Raw genomic sequence first — 8700 nt, forward strand, 5'->3', positions numbered from 1 at the left:
TGAAGACAGTTGTGCTTTGCTAGGATTCCTCCTCCTGTGTTTCCATGCCGAAAGTTTCCATTGGAAACTCAATGCATTTGTTTCCCTTCCTTCAGGTGTCACAGTCTTGTTTTGCCTATTTTCTGATCTCTATTGTTTTATATATTTTGTCCAGTTTTCTGGTCTTTTGTAGTAGGAGGGCTAGTCTGGCACTAGTTACTTGAGCATGATCAAGAACAAAAATAGAAGGTTTCCTTTTAGGAACTATCTCACAAGAGCTAGAAAGCTTCTTTCCCCCACACTTCAGTTCATCAGCAAATGTTCATCTCCATTGCTTTTCATGGTCCAAGTGGTGTAACAAATATGCTTATATGTGAGCCAATTGCTTTCATTTTCAGACTATACTTATTGTAAACCAATCACTGTGACAATGTGGACAGTATTCCCTGATTTGCTCAGTCCTAACAAGTCTGACCCTTGACACTAGAAGTGACCTAAAATATTGGAACTCCATGGGGGAGAAATGGATACCCAAACTAAAATTATGGATGATGTTAGGATAACAGAAGGAGGGATTGGATTTTGGAGTAGGTAACAAACATCCACTGCACTCATTTTATAAGTGGAATCAGAAGGAGAGAGAGGTTAGACAAGCTGGCCAACACCTTACAGTGGGAAGTGACTGAATTAAGTCTGACCCATTTGACACCAAAGTCAATGATGATGATGGAGCAATGTTTATAGAAATTATAAAACACATGAATATACCTTCTCTTGTTTTAATTCCTTCAAGAATCCAGTTAGTTAAGAAGGTATATATTGGTCCCATTTTACAGGATTTTTACAGTTAAAGAAACTGGTTTTCAGAGAAGTGAAGTGACTGATTGAAGAATATATGGCATGAGCAGAACACGGACCCAAACTCAAATCCCTGTTCATTACAACATTCCTGTAGTAATTGAGGCCAGTTTTTTGTCTTTTCCTTTCTCTTACCTGTTAAAAAGAATAGATTCCAGAACTTCTTTGTGAACCATTTGGTTTTTGTTTCCTAATTTTACAGCTGAGTTCCTTTCTCTGCGAGTTGCAAACCACATAACGAAAGATAAAATAATGTGTTTGTTTTATTCCTTTTCTTGGTGAAAGGTCTTGGCTCACAGGATAAGTTAGCTTTACTTGGCAATTTGAGATAATCAGAAATTGATTACTTGAATCACTTTAATCCCTTTATCATTTTAATCTTCTCATGCAGTATTAAAGATGGTCATAAGTCATGAACTACAGGCAAACAGAGTTGCAATACTTGTTTTTTTCTTCTAAAAGCAAAAAAAAAAAAATATTGAAGATTTTGTTTTAGAAAGAACAGGGCTTTGGAGCCTGAGAGGTCTGAATTAAATCCCACCCTGGGAATTTAGTCAGTTAACTATTTTAAGCCCCAGTTTTCTCCATCACAAAATGGAAGTGATAATAAGTTCTTGGTAGGATTTCTGTAAGAAACAAATGAAATAATAAAGGGTGGTTTCTAGTGTGGTGCTATCAAGTAGTTTGTGGTCAATAGCAACAACTGTTATTATTACCTTGATATTGTAGAGATTTCTGGTGCTTTGAGAGCAATGCGCTAATATTTTAAAGTTTCTCAGATCCTTTTTTCCAGGCTCTGTAAAATGCATCAGGAAGAGAATCAGGAGTCAAAAGTCCTAGAAAAAATTGTTAGGTGAGATGTTTACCTTCTCTTAGGCTGGAAGCCAGAGTGGCCTTGATTCTGGTGAGATCAGTGGTTAAGGGGATAGGTACTAGAGCCAGATCATCTAAGTCACTCCTTGGCTGTGTGACACTGAGCATCTTTTCCTTTCTTTTTTTCCCTGGTGGTACTGGGGTTTGGCCTCAGGAATTCATGGTTTCTAGGTAGGTGTTCTACCACTTGAGTCACACCTCCAGTCCTTTTTACTCTGGCTGTTTTGGAGGTAGGGTCTCACTTTTTGCCCAGCAGGCCTAGACTCTTATTTTACACTTTCTGCCACAGCTGTGATGGCAGACGCATGCCACCATGCCCAGGTCCCCAACCCCCTCATCACCCTCCCCATTGAGATGGGGTCTTATGAGCCCCCTCCCAACTTTCCAGCTGGCCTAGAACTGCAGTTCTCCTGATCACAGCTCCCATGAAGCTTGAGATGACAGGTGCATGCTACCATGCCCAGCTATTGGTTGAGACGGGGTTTTGTGAACTGTTTGCCCAGGCTGGCCTCGAACTGCAATGCTCCAGATCTCAGACTCCCAAATAGCTGGGATTGAAAGAGTGAACCACTTGCACCTGGCTTTGCTGAACATCTTTTTAATTTTCATTTTTAACATCTACCACATGAGAATGATGATAGTAAATGCATCAATTTACAGAACTCATTAAAAATGAAATGAGATAACCTGTGTAAAATACTCAGTGACTAACATAGAAAGAATTTAAAGAGTGCTACTTTATAGTTCTCAAATTGAAGAAGCACCTGGCATGAAGTGAGAGTGAAGGTGATTGCTTGGTTCTCCTTAAGTCTGCATTTTCCCAATGTGAAGGTTTTCTATCAGATGGAGCTACTTATTAGCTTCCCTGCAATCTTTTTGTCTTTAGTTTTTAAATCTCTAAAGAACCATGCCCCCTTTCTCTGGAAATTGGACTACAGAGAAGCCACTGAAATTGTCACAGTAAGTGCAATAGGAAATGCTATGGAGGACAGACTGGCTCTGGGCAGAGGCCAGGGACCCCCAGAAAAGGATGAGAACAGCTACTAAATTAGAAGATGCTGCCTGCAGAGGAAACGGTAGGGTGAAGAGTAGAAGTCAGAAGAACCTTTGGAAATTGTTTGGTGCAGTAGGGGAACAAATGTTTGAAGGAATTGCTAAGGTAACTATGACTTTTAGGGAAGGCATAATAGTGTATTTCTAGATCTGAAAACAGAGAAGTGAGTAGAAGGACTTTAGAGGGTCAGATAATGAATTCAGCTAGTAGCAGCCCAACAGGATATGCAAAGGGAAACAGAAAGATCACAAAAGTTTCACCTCCTAGAGATTTCAGAAGGAAACCATGCTTACTGAGTAACTCTTATATGGCAGTTAGTGTCATATGTGTGTCACCTCACTTAAACCTCATAGCAATACTGTTGGCTAGGTACTATTATCATATAGGATAGGAATAAAAGTAAATTATTTAATTGGATAATTTAATAGTAATAATAACTTGATAATAAAGAAACAAGTCATTTGCATTTTGAATGAATAGAAATGCATTTGAATAGTAATTTTTCCTTGATCACAGAGTAACAAGTCAATGTTAGAACAAGCCATCTTATTTCACTCACTTTAGTTAACTTTGCCTTCTGTAAAACCTGTGAAGTACTTCCACTGGAGGTGACAACAGTACATGTAAGAGGTATTAGGTTAGATGTGTATTGCTATACCAGAGTCCACTAAGCAAGTGGGTACAGTTAACAAAGACAAATGGAAAGTGAATTTGTTATAGTAACAATTATCAATAAACTGGAATCCTATGCACTGTAAATGCCAACTTCTGAAACAATCTAAAATTATCCACTAGTTCAAATGAGAACTATATGCATTAACTAGTTTTTACTCTAAAAGTCCCCTCCCCCCCAGCAAGAGAGTACTCCTTACTTGATTTGGTTTCTTAGGAATCCAGGCATAAGGACTCTCCCCCAGAACTTTTCAGGAAACCATATGGTTCAAAAGAGTACTTGCCAGAATTCTTTCACCAAAACCCAAGGAGTTCCTGCTGATCACATATGGCGGTCTCTATGAGTTCAGTCTCTTGCCTCCATTTTAATCAAGAGCAGGCCATTGGGTATTTATCAATTTAAAAAATCCATCTAGATATTTGGTTTGTCTTGGAATCAGCCTCTGCCTCAGCAATTCCAGCCCCATGAGAGAGATTTGTGCCAAGGCATTGGGGTTCACTGCTTCTATATGCTTTAGGAAGTCCCCCAAGGCTTCTTCTTGAAATGGCTGCTGATATGACAAGGTGACTTCATACTTGGCTTGAGGCCAATAGAACATCCTCCCAAGAGTAGGAGTCAGCCCTCTAAGTCATCATGCTCTGTCATCACCCTCTCAAAAGAGGTCACACAGAACCTTCTGTGGATCTCTGGAGACCCCTGGGGTAGGCATTTTCCATCTGATCTCACAAAACTGTTACTAATGAGACCAACTTGGCCTCTTCTCTGGAAGCCACAGGCAGCATGCCATGAACCCTTTTGAAAGCTATCCTGCCCCTACAGCCAAGTTCCTATGATCCATTTCTATAGTGACTGCTCTTTGCTTGAATCAGTTTCTCAGCCTCACTAATTTAATTAGTTTTTCCATGTCTCTCCCCACAGATACTCCAACAAACAGGTTAAGAAGCTGTTGTGTTAGAGGAGAGATTCCTCTCCAATGTGGGTTTGCACAGCTACACCATTCATTTCCTGATGGGCGGTACCTTTCCTAGCTATCCCATTCTGCAGCCATCCCCATATGGAGTCTTCCTGTTGGAGGTAGCTTTGGTTCTTCTCTGCATTTCTTCCCATTTCTTCCTTTCTCCTTGGACAAGGATATTAATTAGCATAGTATTCTGACCTCTGCCAGGATGTGAGTGCAAGGAGGAGTATGGGGTATGCAGAGTGCTGTAGAGCCTTTCCCCTAATACCCAACTCCCCCGAATATCCAGAGAGTTAGCTGCAACGTTGGAATCTTCTGTGAGTAGGATTTTGATGAATAGGATTTTGATGAGTAGGATTTTGATGAGTAGGATTTGATGAATTCTGACTTTCCATCCTAAAGCAAAGGTCTTTTTTTTTTTTGGTGGTACTAGAACTCAGGACCCCACATAGGACCCCACTAGGCAGGTGGTCTACCTCTTGAGGCACTCCACGAGCCCTGTTTTGTGTTGGGTATGTTTGAGATAGGGTCTTGTGAACTATGTGCACTGAGCAGGCTTCGAACCATGATCCTACTGATCTCTGGCCTCCTGAGTAGCTAGGATTATAGGCATTAGCACCTTTGACCAGTGCAAAGGTCTTTAATTTTTCTCCATGGTGCCTCTGAGAGAATGGGGTTCGGGGTGAGTAAGTGGGGATCCTATTCCCTGCAACAAGGAGCTTTGAGGAAGCCTGTTGAAGACCTATTTAAGACTAGGTTCACTCTCGGCTGTGAGGTAGTGTTGTTTTGCTTTCAGGAGATAGATGTATGCTATTGCACTAAGAAGAGTAACCCTAATTTTAATCAGGGCTAGGGTGTAGATCAGTGGGAGAGCATGTGTTTAGTGTGTGTGAGGCCCTGGATTCATTCCTCCAAACAAAAATAAATGCAAATAAAACTCTAATGAGCCTCTAGTGCTGTGATTATGAATGTATGTTGTGCTGAGAGGGTTTCTTCTAGATAATAACCAGGCACTGTGGTCCCTAGTGAGCAAGAAGAGGAAATGAGTGAGAGAAAAGGCTGATGAGGAAAGAGAAAGAGTGACAGGTTCCAGATTTCCTTTGTTTTTCTTTCCTTTCTTCAGCTCAGGGTGGGTGGAAAACCTTAGTGTGTTAAAAGTCTAGAGGTATTATTGCTTTAGGGCAATGGAGATGGAGCCCTTCAAAATTAGTAAAAATACAGAATCCCAATTTATAAGAAGTTCAGAGGCAGTGGTAAGTTTTTTTTTTTAACTTCTTTTTCCTGAACTTGCCAATTTTATAATCCCAAATTCTAGCAATTGGTAAACTTGTGGAAATACAAAACTAAAGATGCTGTAGTAGGCATAGCCCTAAGGACAAATTTGAGAAAAGTTACTTTCCTTATGTGTTGCCACAGGCTTGGGAGAAAATGGGGATATAAACTTGTGGAGAAATAAATGTCCTGATACCAGAATAAATTTAAACAGGGTGAAAAGGTCACCACCTCTGAGATTTGCTACCTAGAGACAGAAGTCCTCTGCTGACTTCGTCTAAGGGTTTGACTCCCCTTTCCAGGCCAAGTACTTGCTGAAAAGTTATTTCTTGCCGAAAGGCTGTGGAAAGAAGGAGAATCCTACAGTTAGAGGCCTTGATTTCTGACTAAAGCATTGTTAGCTCAAGGCTTCCAGCAGGTCTGTGTATATGTGTGTGTGTGTGTGTGTCTGTCTGTCTGTCTGTGTGTCTTGATGTGTTTGTTGCTGGTGGTGTTTGTTCATAGTGCCAGCTGCAGCTTTGTGTGTTCGTGGCAGTGGTAGTAGTCCCAGAGGCATAGTTTTGGTATAGTTTTGGTTGTGTTCTTATTAGCTTCTCTTTGCATTTACGCATATAAGCTGATTCTCCTGTCTTTCTGGCAACTCAGTAAGATAGCCAATATCCCTTCAAGAAATTCCTTTTCTGTTTAAATTAACCAGAGTCAGTTTCCAATTCTTACAACTAAGAACCAATTCTTAAAACTAACAACTTTTATTATATTCTCTTAAGACATCTTTTGTATCTGAGTTCCTCAAGTTGGGAGAACTGCTTGCACCAGTTCTTGGCTTTTGACCTACTACTCAATGAAGAGTATTGAAATAACTAAGAACCCAATCCTTGGCCAAGAAGAATTACAGAAGGTTCTTTCTAGAAATATTGTTTTGCATTTTCTCTTCTCAGAAAGATATTTAGAGTGAGAGAGCAGTAAAATTTAGTTAATACACAAACTTTAGAAGTTTGATGATAAATGGAGTTTGGTGTTTAGTGAACATAAGTGCAAATTGCCTGCATTTCAGTCTAAAACTTAGCTATTTAACTTTCATTTATTATGATGAGATAATAGAAATATATTACCAATCTGATGAGAATGCTTCCTAGTTAGAAGAGGGATTTCTTCCTACTGTCTTACTGTGCCTGTATGTGTGTCTCAAATGAAAATAAAGCGTTCTTTTAATTTATGGCCACTGAGAGATGAATTGTTGAAAAGTTGTTTTCTAGATTTTTATAAGAATATGTTTTTATAGCTATAGTATTTTTATAAAATCACTGTAGACACAGTTCCTTGGTGGTAAAAATATAAAATATACGTAATTGGAATATGATTCTTCAATTTGCCTTGACTAGCAAGCTCAAAAATGCTTAAAATAACAATTCTCCCTGACTACACATTGGAATCCTATGAAGAGTTTTTAAAAATACCAATGCCCTATCCAAGAACAAGTTAAATCATAATCTTTGTGATTAGGATCTAGGCACTGATATTAAAGTGAATTGAATAATTTTAATGTGCAACCAGGTTTGAGAAACATTGATTTGGAGCTGGGGTTGGCATTTGTTTTTTGTAATGGACCAGATAGTAAATATTTTGGACTTTGTGTACCATGTATTCTCCATTAGAGTTGTTCAACAATGTTATATAGTGCATTAATAGCCTTAGGCAATATTTAAACAAGTGACAGTTGGTGTGTTATTAAAACAAACTTTATTTATAAACTAGGTAGCAGGTCAGAATTGCCTCCAGGCCGCAATTTGTCAACCTGATTTAGAGGACTAGAAAATGGCTGAGGGATTTTGAAGAAAGAGAAGCATTTCAACAATGTTACAGTTGCACCTTCTCTCTTCTCACTACCCTGAACACACTGAAAACTGTCCCAAATCAGTAACTTCTAAATAACAGCAGAAGTGAACCTGTCTTTGAAGATTTAAGTAATATCTAGGATCCTCATCTTATGCCACATGCCAAGGGCCTGGGAAATCCACTTTTCACCCCATATTTTCATGTATATTCTCGAGGGTTACATCTTGTGCCAAATTTGACTATGTTGTCTTCCTGTAGCTGATCTCTCTAGTCCACAGGAACCTTGATTTCTCTCCTTAATGCATGTAGAGCAGAAGTTGTGGGGAAAAGAAAGGTTTATTTTGCAACAATACAAGCAAATTGAGTTGAATTTTAATATCCCTCTTCTTAAAAGTCTGTTAGGCATGCCACCACTGGTCTAACGTAAGGAGTTTACCAAAGTGTTATTTGACACTGAATTATTGTAATTATACTATTGCTAACATTAAAATGATAATTTCTATACTATTCTATGTAGAGGACTATAGTGTTATATGCTGACAAAATATGTGCAAATTGCTGTGCTGTTTCATTTTTAACAGTAACCACTTAGATTTTTTTTTTTGAGGTGAGGGGGACTGGGGTTTGAACTCAGGACTTTGTGCTTGCTAGGCAGGCACTCTACCACTTGAGTCACCATTTAGATTTTTAAGTACTCATGAACCTCAGGTTCAGAGAACAGTTTCATAGACATGCACATAGGAGACCAAATGGAAGGTAGTTCACAGGTGCATATGTATCTTATACAAATTATATTCAAATTAGAATATATACTCATCTATATTTTCTATAGAATCATATTCTATATCATATATAAAGTACTGAAATTCTATATAAAAAGTAATAGTCTATATAAGAATATATTTTATATAGAATATTATATGTACTATATGAACTATAGTATATATCATATATTTTGTGTTATATGTAGTTATGTTTTTATTTATACAATATATAATATTTAGTATTTTCACAATACTAAAATGGACATTGGCTCAAATTCCTTCCTTTCTCCTTTTTCTTTTTCCTATGACACATGTACCAGGATGACTATGCTATTGTCTAAGTCAAGAGCCATGTGACTTGTGGTTTTTAAGAACTTAACTGTAGCTCTTTCCAATGTGTAATATCGATAGCGGGACCTCATGGCGCAATAGT

This window comes from Castor canadensis, chromosome 13 (assembly GCF_047511655.1).
Source record: "Castor canadensis chromosome 13, mCasCan1.hap1v2, whole genome shotgun sequence".
NCBI classification, from domain to species: Eukaryota; Metazoa; Chordata; class Mammalia; order Rodentia; family Castoridae; genus Castor; species Castor canadensis.